The sequence below is a fragment of the Triturus cristatus genome, chromosome 8 (genome assembly GCF_964204655.1).
Source record: "Triturus cristatus chromosome 8, aTriCri1.1, whole genome shotgun sequence".
Classification (NCBI taxonomy): domain Eukaryota; kingdom Metazoa; phylum Chordata; class Amphibia; order Caudata; family Salamandridae; genus Triturus; species Triturus cristatus.
The window spans coordinates 307,861,524-307,875,286 of NC_140591.1; positions in this window are offsets into that span (position 1 = coordinate 307,861,524).

Sequence of the window (13,763 nt, forward strand, 5' to 3'; positions counted from 1 at the left end):
ATTTAGACAACATAAACTGTGGGATTTGTGTTCAGACTGATTCCAGACCCCCCACCAGGTATGTTCGCCTGTATACCAGCTAGCTCACAGTGCCACTGTAAACTCCTCTTACCAAAAAGAGAATAGTTCCTGGCAACTATTGAACATGTCAACCCTGTCCCATCAGGAATCATGGAAACAGTGCAGTACTTTTTCGCTCAGTCACTCGTGTTCACTTTGTCTCAGAGAGATACACAGAATAAAGGGTGGGGGTGTTTTCAATAAGCATTTATTGAACCAGCGTCATTCTAGTGTGAAATAGGTGTGCTGAAACAATCATAAGACAGAAACAGATATAAACGGTGATAAGCACAGAGTAAATGGATGGTATATTTCTACCATGGTGCTAAATCAATGAATATATGCAAGCATATACATACATGACAGTAATAATGCATAGTCCTACGATGCAACCCTATCTAGATGTCCCTAAGTGTACCTAGCATGTATGTAGGTGTATAGCCAAGAATCCCCCTAGGATGAGGCCAACCCCATTACCTGGTGTGAGAGAATGAAGGACCCCGTCTTGGTGTCAAGATGGACACCCCGCAAGGGATGCCAGACCACTGAGTGCTGGAGTGTCTGTGTGCAGGAACGTCTGCGTCTCACGTCAGTGTATCAGCTTGGAAGTCTTTCTCCTCTGCCTGCCTCAGCAAAGATATGGTGTATATATACCCAAAAGGTACCCAAAGGGGTTCTACCTTGCTGTGTCATGTCGGCCGAGGATGACGGAAGGGATGACCCTTATACATAGTTATTATGCAGAAGATGGTAAACCTGCTGTGATTCTGAGAATCCTCATGCATAATTAATGAGGCTAGTTTCCTGGTAAAACCACACAATATTTTATGCAGCACCTAACTAGGTAAAAGGTCAATACCAAAAAAACGCTATGTAGGACGATGGCAGGGAAAATGTGGGTAAAAGGTTAGGTGACTACCCAGGCCTATATTGGGGTACATTACAAAACTTAACAATGCATTAGCTGACAGTCAAAGTTGGCCATGGGGGGAGGCTGGGGCCAGAGGAATAATCCTGCAAGACTGGATTTCCCATCCTCTTTAATTGAGATTGATTGATGCCACACCATGCAGATAGGTCACAACAGTGGTGGTTGGTTGGGCCCTTAATGCAAATGCAACACATTCAGTATTGAAGGAAACAGTATAGAGGGAAACATCCCATGCTCATTGATCCGGAGCATGGTCCTTTGAATGACAACCTAGGGAATAACCCAGGAACAGGTAGCATGCCAACACTCGCCAGCCCAGAAGAATGACCCTTGTTAGGCACCATTGACACCCACCTGCAGCACTCTCCGCCCCACCTCTGCAGACTCTACTACTAAGTTGGAACATTGCAGGAATCAAGAGCAAATTAGGGGACCCTGACTGGGGCAATCTTGCTGAAGGCCATGATATATGTCTATTTCAGGAGACATGGGCATTAGACTAACTGAACAGGTGTAGCTACAAAAGTTACAGCGTCCCAGCTATCAAATCTAGTGCTGGGCACCCGTCTGTTGGATTGCTAGAATTGGTCAGCTCCACCATAGCCTCCCCTCTATGGGGACTCTCCTGATGTCCACGGGATAATCCTGGCCCGCCCCAAATCCCCAGGCCCTTATGATAATTAATGTCTACAATTGAAGCAGTAGTTACAAGCAGGAATCAAAACCGCTCCAACTACTGGATAGTGTTCTAGTCGGCCATTCCAAAATCCACCATGTGGTTATAGCAGGCGATTTCAACCTTACATTTGAGCCAAACAATCTGGCACGCAAATTGTCTAGAGACAAAATTATTTTTGGGGTATCCCGGACCTTGTTGTCCCACTGAAAGACACCATTCCAGAGCGGCGCTCCAGGTTGTGGATCTCACCCTGTCACATGGAATACGGGCATGTGATGGGTGATCCCCTTCTGACAGACTGCTTCCACCGACACATAGATGAGGCACATACACTAGTACAATTGACTACATTTTCTTGGAGCAAGCTAGATGACATGATGGTGGTGGAGCGAGAGGGGAGGGACCACAATCCCTTGGTATTAAGATTAAAAGAAGCTGTGACCCTCTCCTGCCCGGCAGCCACTGAGCATGCTCCTATGCAACTAGTGCCCACTAACAACAGGAGGAATGTGAAATGGGGAACAGTGAGTTCCTCTCCGGAAGGAGCCAGAGCCCTATTCCCAGTTTTAGCAACCCATTTCGGTGACATTTAGATCAACTGAGGGGAAAATTAGGTGATACTAGAAGAACACAACATGGTATTTGAGAAGATGAGGAACCTCTTTACCACGGAGGTTATGGGGTGCCCAAACATAATGCAGACCAAGGGGTGGTCAAAGGCCAGTGCAAAAAGGCAAAGGCCAACCTGCTCCAATCTACGAAAGAGGGGGATGTGCAGGCTATAAGGGGATACAGGGCCACTTATTGGGTCACTCTAAAAGAAGCAAAAGGAGCCTGAGAAGATCCCATCTGGTTTGATTTAGTGGATGCCACCGTAGCTAATGACCAGAGGAAATTCTGGGCATTGGTCATTAAGAGCGATGGGAGGACAGGTAGCCCTGCTGAAACATCTATTCTACCCTGTGAATGGGTCACCTACTTTAGGAGATTGTACTCCTTAGCCTGATCCTGCTTGTAGGGGACCCCATGATGATAAGCCACAATCTGTCAACCCAGTAGTTTTTACCATGGAGGAAACCGAGTGAGCTGTGGTCTCATTCAAGACTTTTACTTTGTCTTGATAAAGTGGAAGATGGAGGACATAACGGGTCATGACAAAATCCCCACTGACGTATTCAAATAAGACCCTGGGTGTGGGTCCCCTATATCAACGTGGTTTCTAACACCATCAAGATCTAGGGGGTGAACCCTCAGTCGTGGAAGTGGGCGGAGATTGTGCCTATCTTCAAAAATGGGGATCCCAGTCTGCCTTCCAACTACCGCCCTATCAGCCTGATCGACAACCTGCAAAAATGTTTTTGACAGCAGGGGCTAGGGTGGATTGGTGCGAGGAAAACAATATTCTTTCAGGATAAGAAGCAGGCTTCAGGCACAAAACCAGTGTAGTTGACCAGGCCTTTCTCTTTCTCCTGTTAAAGTGGAAGAGGGTAGACCTGACCAAGGGTGATCTCTATGTGGCATTTATTTACCTTTGCGCAGCGTTTGACCTTGTGCCTTGAAAGAGATTATGGGAGGTGCATCAGAGGATAGGGACCACCTGATCTTCTGCACTTGATTCAGCTGCTCTACGAGGGGCATTATGCAAAATTAAGATGCGGTGAGAAGAGAGAATTAACAGAGGCTTTCGCCGTAAACCAAGGCTTGCACCAGGGGTGTGTACCAGCCCCAACCCTATTCCTCCTATATATTAACAACTGCTTCACCTACCTATTAAGTTGTGCCAATGACTCAGCAATCCTGGTGGGAGAAAAAATTGTGGTACTCCTTTTCGCGGAAGATATGTTGTTGCTGTCCAAAACCAGAAAGAGCCTCCAAAACTTGATTGACTTTGGCCTTGAAATTAACACGTCCAAGACCAAATACATGATTTATACCAAGAGAGGCAGAGCGAGAGGGGTCATCAAGGTGGGCTCTGAATCACTGGAACGAGTCCGGCAGTTTGATTAGCTGGGTATCCGGCTGGATGATTCGGGGTCCTGGGACCTGCAGAGCACCAAGAGCACTTTAATTGTGAAACAGTGTGCTGCAGCGGTTCACAAATTTGCCAAAAACGCAGCCTGGACCCCTGTCAATTCAGCAATTGAAATTTTCAAAGCACAAGCTAGGAGGGCCGCACCATATGGGGCGGAACTGTGGGTTTATTGCAATGCAAGTGCCTTGAGCACAGCAGAAAATAATTTTCTTAGGGTTTCTTGGGCTATGTAAAGGCACACTGTTGGTCCCCCTTCGTCTCGATTTGGGGATCAATGAGATATCGGCACAGATAGCGTTGAGACCTTTATTGTTCTGGGTCCAGATTTGGAGTACCCATGAACTGTGCCCCCTTAGGGAGGGACTGCAGGAAGTCATTGGGACCGATTCACAGAACTAACTTAAGACAAAATCCTAAACTTACTACCATTTTGGGATTCACAGAAGGTACTTACTCATTTTGGTATTCACAGAAGGCACTTACTCATTTCGGTATTCACAGAAGTTAGGAGTCCTAACTTTAGGACTCTTAAATGCCTTCTGTGAATATCGAAAGTCTTAAAGTTAGGATTTTTCTCAGTTTAGGAGTAGTAAAGTTACGACTCCTAACTTTAGGACTCCTAAATGCCTTCTGTGAATACCGAAAGTATTAAAGTTAGGATTCTTCTCAGTTTAGTATTAGTAAAGTTAGGACTCCTAACTTTAGGACTCCTAAATGCCTTCTGTGAATACCAAAAGTCTTAAAGTTAGGATTTTTCTCAGTTTAGGAGTAGTAAAGTTAGGACTCAACTTTACTACTCCTAAACTGAGAAAAATAAGACTTTCGGTATTCACAGAAGGCATTTAGGAGTCCTAAAGTTAGGAGTCCTAACTTTACTACTCCTAAACTGAGAAGAATCCTAACTTTAAGACTTCCGGTATTCACAAAAGGCATTTTGAAATCCTAAAGTTAGGAGTCCTAACTTTACTATTCCTAAACTTAGAAAAAATCCTAACTTTAAGACTTTCGGTATTCACAGAAGGCATTTAGGAGTCCTAAACTTAGGACTCCTAACTTCTGTGAATACCGAAATGAGGAAGTGCCTTCTGTGAATACCAAAATGAGTAAGTGCCTTCTGTGAATACCAAAATGGTAGTAAGTTTAGGATTTTGTCTTAAGTTAGTTCTGTGAATCGGGCCCTTAGGGTCCAACTGGGTGGGAAAGGTTAGATGGATGGGGTTGCTTTAAAATGCTATGATCAAGCTAGGGCTTGAGAAATTTTGGACTGAGCGCCAGTCTATCCGTCGAGGCAATGCTCTCAAAGTCAAACAAGCATTTGCAATGCAGTAGGTCTCGCATTTACGCGAGTTTGAGCTATTGACATTGCAAATGACTGCCTTTTATTTTTGTTTTTGTTTTTAAAACATAAATAAAAGGCATTATAATTTGCAATGTCAATAGCTCAAACTCGCGTAAATGCGAGACCTATTGCATTGCAAATGCTTGTTATTTGTGGACCCGACCATGATGATATTTTTCCTTTGAATAATCCGGAAATGGCGCTCTCCTGATCAGTTTCCCCAGGCCTGGTGTGTGTGTGCCATGAATCAAAGCCACGTATTCTTCGTTGTGCTGGAGCAAGAGGGCCAACCTATGCCCACGAGGGATCCAGATTTTCAGACTATCTAAGAAAGGTAAATGTACCCATAATTCATCAAAATACAAGTAATTTACACAATGAGCCTTTATGCTGGAAATCTGACAAAGATGGGACCTATGTTGGATACCCCTGTTCTAGAGTCTACATTGCCTAGTATTTCATGATCATCTTTTTCTCGATGAGGGTAATCAATGAGCGCAAAGATGTCTGCTTTTTATTACGTATCACCCTCGCCAGGATGTCAATGCACCAATCTGAATTCTCTTTCGGGTTCTTGGCGTGTATAGTACCTCTGCATAATAACGTCTCCAAAGCTGTTTGGCAGAATCTAATTTGTCCTACTTCTACAGTTTCTTCAGCCGGAGTTGTATATAAATGTAAAACTGATCAATGCAGCGCTGCACTAGTGTTAATTATATTGCCTGCCTCCTGCCTGTCACAAGCATCCGCCTGCTGCCTTTGCTGAAATCAGATTACAGGGTGCTCAGAAGTTAATTCTGTGGAGAATAAGGATGCAGTGCAAAGTGATTGGAAAATAATTGACAACGAAAACAAATAACATTGGTAGAGAAACAGCACGTTAAACATCATTCTGTCTTATACATGAATAATAACAGTCATATTACATGCCTATTGTTTAGAGTCTATGCATTTTATGGGGATGACATACCTGGATTTGGTCCCGTCGCTGTGGAATGTGCAGACACACTGGGAGGGACAGGAGCAGATCGCCCACGGCAGGCCCCACAATGCCAGGCAACAGAACAGACCAACCGCGGTCCACATGGCTGCCCGACCATGAGAAGAGGGGGTGTCCCCGACAGATTGGTAGTTTTGGCCCCTCCGGTGTGCTCGACGATACGCGGTCACATCTTGTTTGCTGCCTTCCGCCTACAGTGGGAGGTGGGATGCCTCAGCCCCAGCTGATTCCATCAGATAAAACAAGAACAAATACAGCGAGAGGCGAAAAAAAACAGCGCTCGCCATAGCGCTGTTTATATTTGCATCGTGCTTTCACTTTCAGTGAAAGCGAAAGCACAATACAACAAACGCTTGCCATGACGTATTTGCTCGGCTTTCTCGCCTGCAAAAAGGTTTCTTGTCTTTATGAGGCCATGTGTTTGGACCCATAAAGATAAGAAACCTTTTGCGACGAACGCAAAGCGGGCCAGGCCGTCCAAATGGAACGGCTCAGAAAGCCAAGAAAATACGTCACCAACACCTCTTTTCCAATGGCTAGCCACCGTTTAGCATAAACGGTGATGTCAGCCAATGGAAAAGAGGGGCGGGGCTTATTGCCCCTTACAAAAAATACCCACATCTCATTAAATCTCGCCAGCGAGACTGCGCATGCGCGCAGCCTACGCCAGGCGAGACCTAAAAACGGCCCAGAAGAAAGTTATTAGCAGTAGGAACCATTCATCTATGCTACGCTGCCTAACCAGTGGCTTTCTTCTCAGCAAATCTGTTACCAATCCGGAGGAATTCTTGTGTTTCATTCACCCAATGGGTGACAGTTCTCTCTTTCTCCAATTTAGGCCTAGGACCCTCCCAGTAGCAGCTTTTGCTGCTAACTGGGGGAAGCAGAAGCAAGGGTCTGACCATTGTTTCTACTGTAAAACTGTTGAAAGTGATAAGCACTTGCTGTTTTTCTGGCCACTTTATGCTCATCTTATAAACAAATGGATCATCTTCTTGCACAGAACCCTTAGCTTACAAATTTGTGTGGATGTTTTTAGAATATGCAAAAGCAACAATGCCTCGTTTGTGGTTCCGACTGTTTCTAAATTCTAGTACATAGCTTAGGCAATTAGAACCTAAGCACTAGGGCCAGCTTAAAAAGTCACGCCCCAAATGTACCACGCATGAATCTTATTTTAGGATGACTGTGGCCTGTATGTGATTTTATAACCTTTTATTGGTGTTTGATTGTTTTTAATGTTTTTGTTGTGCTTTAACATATTGCTTATGCATTTTTGGTCACGAGACTAGAGTCTCGAGCTATCAATAAACGAACAAATGAACGAGATCAGAGAAAGGTAGCGCCTTTAGGAATCATTTTGCTGAGATTACTTTTCTGCTCCAGTCGTTTTCTGCAATATCATTATAGTTAAAATATGACATTCTAACTTCACCTAACAAAATCCACCTTGGCACAATTTTAATGTGACTCTATACGTTTCAACACCCCGGACTCAGAGTATGATAAGGCACTGATTGCTGTATCTACGTGCCCCACACAGCCAGCTAATATCACATCTGTATGGACATAATAAACTCATGATGCTCGTCTTTCACTATTTCCCTTAAAACCTAAAGGGATGCCCTAAAGTGCTTTATGTTCTAGCCCCACTGCCAAATAATGTCTGTCTGTGTTTTCACTAGACAGCTTTGTGGTGAAATTATTAGCTTCTAAATTTTAAGTGAGAACGTTGAACCAGGCAGAGAGCTCCTCAGAGAATCAAGTAAGGGATGTTTAGCCTTCATATTACACTCCCCACACCAGCATTTTCTACAAGGACCTGAATGGATGTCAAAACAGAAGACTAAGACAATTTCCCAGCAAATCTAAGGACATCAACTTTTTGATTCTGCCTGCACTAGCAGCAGCTCAAAGGATATTCAGCTAACTTAAACATAGCACACAGGTTTGCTTGCAGAATTGATGCATGAGTACTGAAGACTAGAGAAAGTTTCTCCAAAGCAAAGGCTAAGACCAAAAGTAACTTTGTCCCATGGATATTGATTCTGTCGCACAACATTTTGGTCCCTTCCTAGATTGGAGTTCTCCCAGAGAATTAACCAGCTCTGGACTTCCAGTGATATTGGGGCATGATTTACAATTAGTTTATCTTGAGTTGTGCAAAAATCACGATTAAGGGCCCGATTACTATGTCGTAAGGAAAGCTTTCCCACCGAATCGGTTCCGGAATGCTTTCCAAACAACTCAGATCGGGGAATTCTGACCGGGTGATTTGGATGCATCCTGATGCATCCAGATATGATTCGGTCGGACTCTAATTGACTTCAATGGGAGCCTGTGTAGTGAACGTAAACACAGGCTCCTGCTGAAAAAAGGAATGGTCGGGGAATGTTGTGTAACCTGTAGCAGTCATCCCATGGTGCCTGCCACACTGTGCATGCATGGGTATGGGAGACCCATGGGTACCCCCACAGTCCCAATTCGGAGGATCCCTGGTGAAGGAGGGGCCTGCTACAGGCTCCCAAAGTCCGATTCCCACAGCTGTTTCGTCTCGGCCAAACTGATTCGGAGCTGCTGTTTGAATTGGTCATCGTACTCGCTCGTTCGGAAACCGTCTCCATTGGACTGTACGATTTGGCACCGAACGATTCGGGCTACCTGAATCCCGTTCCGAACCGATTCGGACAGCCCGGATGGCTCCCTTGCATCGTACTTGGTCATACGGAAAGGTGACGATTCGGTCAGAAACAAGGCTTCCGAATTGGTTTCGAATGAATTGAATGCCGTTTGGAGCCTTTCCTAATGACATCGTAATGTGGCCCTAAGTCAGAATGCATTTGTGGACTTGGTCCTTGGCCAATTTACAACACATTCTTCTAAGACTAGAAAGTTGAATGAATGCTACATTATGAATTTTAATTAAGAAGTTAATCGTCTTTGTCTAATAGCCAGGCAATCCTGTTTCATGAGTGATACTTGGTTATTAGTTCATATTGTTACTTTATTTTTACCTCAAGCATGTGTTAACAGCAAATACTTGATTGCAAGTTTAGAACTACAGTTGACTAGACACTTCATTCTCTAGCTTCTGTGTTATCAAAGCAAGAAACATGTTGGTGGGACTGAGTTCCCATTTTATGTGCTGCGCTTTTCTCACTATTTTACTATTTAATTTACCAGTAGCTTCTTGCCTCCAGGGGAGCCTGGGACAAGAAGCAGGGATTGCTGGACCCTAGTTACCTGCACATTTACATTTCCCATAAATTTTAAATCTTCGCACTGAACATCCAGCGCCATCTTAGCCATGCTCTTAGCCACGCCCCCTGATCCATGGCGGGCAATTTAGTGACACGCATAGCGCGTCCGAGCAGCTAGGTGCTGCCATGAGTGCCTTCTCCCCACTTCTATTAATTTCCTTGTAGGTGGCTTGCCACCACCTTTTTGGGAGGTGCCTGGCTCCCAGACCGAAGCGGGAGCTATCTTGGAGGGACTAAGTTCCTGTTTTATTTATTTTATGTGTTGTGCTTTTCTCACTATTTCAGTTAACTTGTTTCCCTTTACCAGTAGCTTCTTGACTCCAATGGAGCCTGGGACAAGAAGCAGCTTTTGCTGGACCCTAGTTATCTGCACATTTACTTTTCCCGCAAATATTTAATCTTCGCACTGAGCATCCAGCACAATCGTAGCCACGCCCTTAGCCATGTCCCCTGATCCATGGTGGGCTATTTAGTAACACGCATAGCATGTCTGCGCAGCTGAGTGCTGCAGTGAGTGCCTTCTCCCCGTTTCTAATAATTTCCTTGTAAGTGGCTTGCCACTACCTTTTTGGGAGGTGCCTGGCTCCCGGACCGAAGCAGGAGACATCTTGGAGGGACTAAGTTCCTGTTTTATTTATTTTATGTGTTGTGCTTTTCTCACTATTATATTTAACTTGTTTTCCTTTTCCAGTAGCTTCTTGTCTCCAGGGGAGCCTGGGACAAGAAGCAGGGGTTGCTGGACCCTAGGTACCTGCACATTTACTTTTCCCACAAATTTTTAATCTTCGCACTGAACATCCAGCGCAAATCTCAGCAACGCCCTAAGCCACGCCCCCTGATCCATGGAGGGCTATTTAGTGACACGCATAGCGCGCCCGCGCAGCTGAGTGCTGCATGAGTGCCTTTTCCCCGCTACTATTTATTTCCTTGTAGGTTGCTTGCCACCACCTTTTTGGGAGGTGCCTGGCTCCCGGGCCGAAGTGGGAGACATCTTGGAGGGACTAAGTTCCCGTTTTATTTATTTGATGTGTTGTGCTTTTCTCACTGTTTTAGTTAACTTGTTTACCTTTATCAGTAGCTTCTTGACTCCAGGGGAGCCTGGGACAAGAAGCATGGGTTGCTGGACCCTAGTTACCTGCGCATTTACTTTTCCCTCAAATTTTTAATCTGCGCATTGAACATCCAGTGCAAATCTTAGCCACGCCCCTTGAACCATGGCGAGCTATTTAGTGACACGCATAGCACATCCGCACAACTGAGCGCTGCCGTGAGTGCCTTCTCCCCGCTTCTATTAATTTCCTTGTAGGTGGCTTGCCACTATCTTTTTGGGAGGTGCATGGCTCCCGGACCAAAACGGGAGATATTTTGGTGGGAAAAGTTCCTGTTTTATTTATTTTATGTGTTGTGCTTTTCTCACTGTTTTAGTTAACTTGTTTTCCTTCACCAGTAGCTTCTTGTCCCGCGATCTTAGCCATGTCCTTAGCCACGCCCCCGGTCCATGGCGGGCTATTTAGTGACACGCATAGCGCATTCTGCAACGTTGACGTGCCATAGGCCCGCCAGAGGCAAGCCCGTCAGCGTCTGTCAGTGTCCAGAACGGGGCCAGCGCCAGCCATTATGCTGTTACACCACCGAAGGGCCCTCAAGACTTATTTACTCCACCGATAGCCTACTTCGGCTAGATCTCTGCCGCAATCTTTCACCAGGTCATGGTAATAACCAACAGCCTTCCACCAGGAATGGTAAGTCAAACCACCAGCTGTAGGCATTGTCCATTTGTTCTGAGAAGGCGCTAGCACAGGGGATGCAGAATTCCTCTAGTTCTTGGCCCAATGGCTCCACAGTGTCTCAGACTTCCACTGATATGTGCCTGCAAGGCCTACTTTTAAAGGCCACAGAAGAAATCAGGAGCTCACTCAATAGGGGTGGCAGGGCGGCTCTGATCTAGCTCGACCTGTCCGCAGCCTTTGATACGGTAAATCATGGGCTGCTGATGGATAGGTTGAGCAGGATAGGGGTAACGTCTGTGGATTGGAAACTGCTGGACTCTTTCCTAAAACGACGTGTTCAGTCAGTTTGTCTAGGGGATGTTTCAGGGGTCAGCTATCAGTCCCACACTTTTTAACATCTATGTTTCGTTGTTAGCAGTCCTCATCAGATCCTTCTGCTTCACCCTTACTTATGCTGACGACAAGCAGATTGTAGTCACCTTAGATAGTGGAGCAGTAGCAGATGGTTCTAACTTTCGCAAATGTATTCAGGCTGTCAGTTTGTGGATGGCCAAGAACTGTCTGAAACTCAATTCCAGAAAGAAGGAGGTGCTTATTTTTGGGCCTTCGCCTTCCTTTTGGTATCTGTAATGGTGGCCTGCAGAGCTGGGTTCTCTCCCTGCGCCAGTCAGGAAAGAAAAAAATCTGGGTGTAATCATTAATGTTCTGAGAAGGCGCTAGCACAGGGGATGCAGAATTCCTCTAGTTCTTGGCCCAATGGCTCCACAGTGTCTCAGACTTCCACTGATATGTGCCTGCAAGGCCTACTTTTAAAGGCCACAGAAGAAATCAGGAGCTCACTCAATAGGGGTGGCAGGGCGGCTCTGATCTAGCTCGACCTGTCCGCAGCCTTTGATACGGTAAATCATGGGCTGCTGATGGATAGGTTGAGCAGGATAGGGGTAACGTCTGTGGATTGGAAACTGCTGGACTCTTTCCTAAAACGACGTGTTCAGTCAGTTTGTCTAGGGGATGTTTCAGGGGTCAGCTATCAGTCCCACACTTTTTAACATCTATGTTTCGTTGTTAGCAGTCCTCATCAGATCCTTCTGCTTCACCCTTACTTATGCTGACGACAAGCAGATTGTCGTCACCTTAGATAGTGGAGCAGTAGCAGATGGTTCTAACTTTCGCAAATGTATTCAGGCTGTCAGTTTGTGGATGGCCAAGAACTGTCTGAAACTCAATTCCAGAAAGAAGGAGGTGCTTATTTTTGGGCCTTCGCCTTCCTTTTGGTATCTGTAATGGTGGCCTGCAGAGCTGGGTTCTCTCCCTGCGCCAGTCAGGAAAGAAAAAAATCTGTGTGTAATCATTAATGTTCTGAGAAGGCGCTAGCACAGGGGATGCAGAATTCCTCTAGTTCTTGGCCCAATGGCTCCACAGTGTCTCAGACTTCCACTGATATGTGCCTGCAAGGCCTACTTTTAAATGTGCGCTCCCTAATTAAGAACAACGCTGAATTTAAACTGCTAGTTGAGTCCTATCTGCCTGCCCTCGTTTTTGTCACTGAAACCTGGGTCCACTTCCTACTTCATTGCGGCGATACCTGAAGGTTATACCTTCTACAAACTTGAGAGAACTGATAAGCGCGGGGTATTGCACTCATGTACAACTGCCTTATTAAAGTGCACTGTAATCCTCTGTCTGCACTCTCTTGTGAAGCTTTTACCTTTTGTGTCCAATTATCGGACAATGCGTCCTTCAGTGACATGCTGATTTATCGCCCTCCAGACCCCCACACAGCTTTTATTACATAACTGAATAGCTTACTAGAAGCTAATATTTTAATTAGTAATTTGACCGATCGAGGTGATTTTAATTTTTATCTGGACATGCCCTCTGATGCTGACATTGCTTCTCTGTTTCATTACATGGAAGCCTTTCCCAGAGAGTGGAGGGGCCTACTCATGTAGCAGGCCACACGCTTGATGGTATTATATCCAAATGTCTTACCTTAGGCAACATCTCTTCACTGCCCCTTTTGTGGTTTGATCATAGGGCAATCCTCTTTGAAATTGGCTATTTATCTTCCAGACAGACTGCCCCTGGATGCCCGAGATGGATTCTTCTCGTAAGTGGCATAATATTTGGGCTGACGATTTGACCCCTCTGTTACTCAGCTCCAACCACAAAGCTTCAGATGATCTAGAACTTGAAGTAGCACACTACATGCATTTGCTCGGTGCTGCAGAGCATGCCCTAGTGCCAGTAAAAAAGTAATTATTAAAAAGACAAAAACAATCTACACCCTGGTTCAATGATAAACTCAGGACAGCAAAGCAGGCCTGTCGCAGGCAGGAGAAAAAATGGAGACTTGACTATTCCGTGGTGGAAAGGACTATTTACAGAAAATGTATAGTGAAATATATAAAATTAATATTCCAGGAAAAGTCTTTTTTCCTTACCACCGGAGTGGCAGAAGTGTCTAATTCGACAAAGGGGCTATTTGCGACAGTCAAAAAACTTTCCTCGGCTAGTGTTAAGGATTGGACTGACCACAGTCAAGCATTCTGCAAGACTTTGGCAACTGCCTTTAGGGATAACGTGGAGGGGGGTTTTAACATTTTTGCTTCGTCTTCACCGTCTTCGCCATCTGATACTGTTGCTCTTCCTTGTCATTTGCCAAACAACTCTTTCAGTGCCTTTGTGCCGACCTCTATGGAGAGAGTTGCTGACTTGCTTAGGACAGCTAA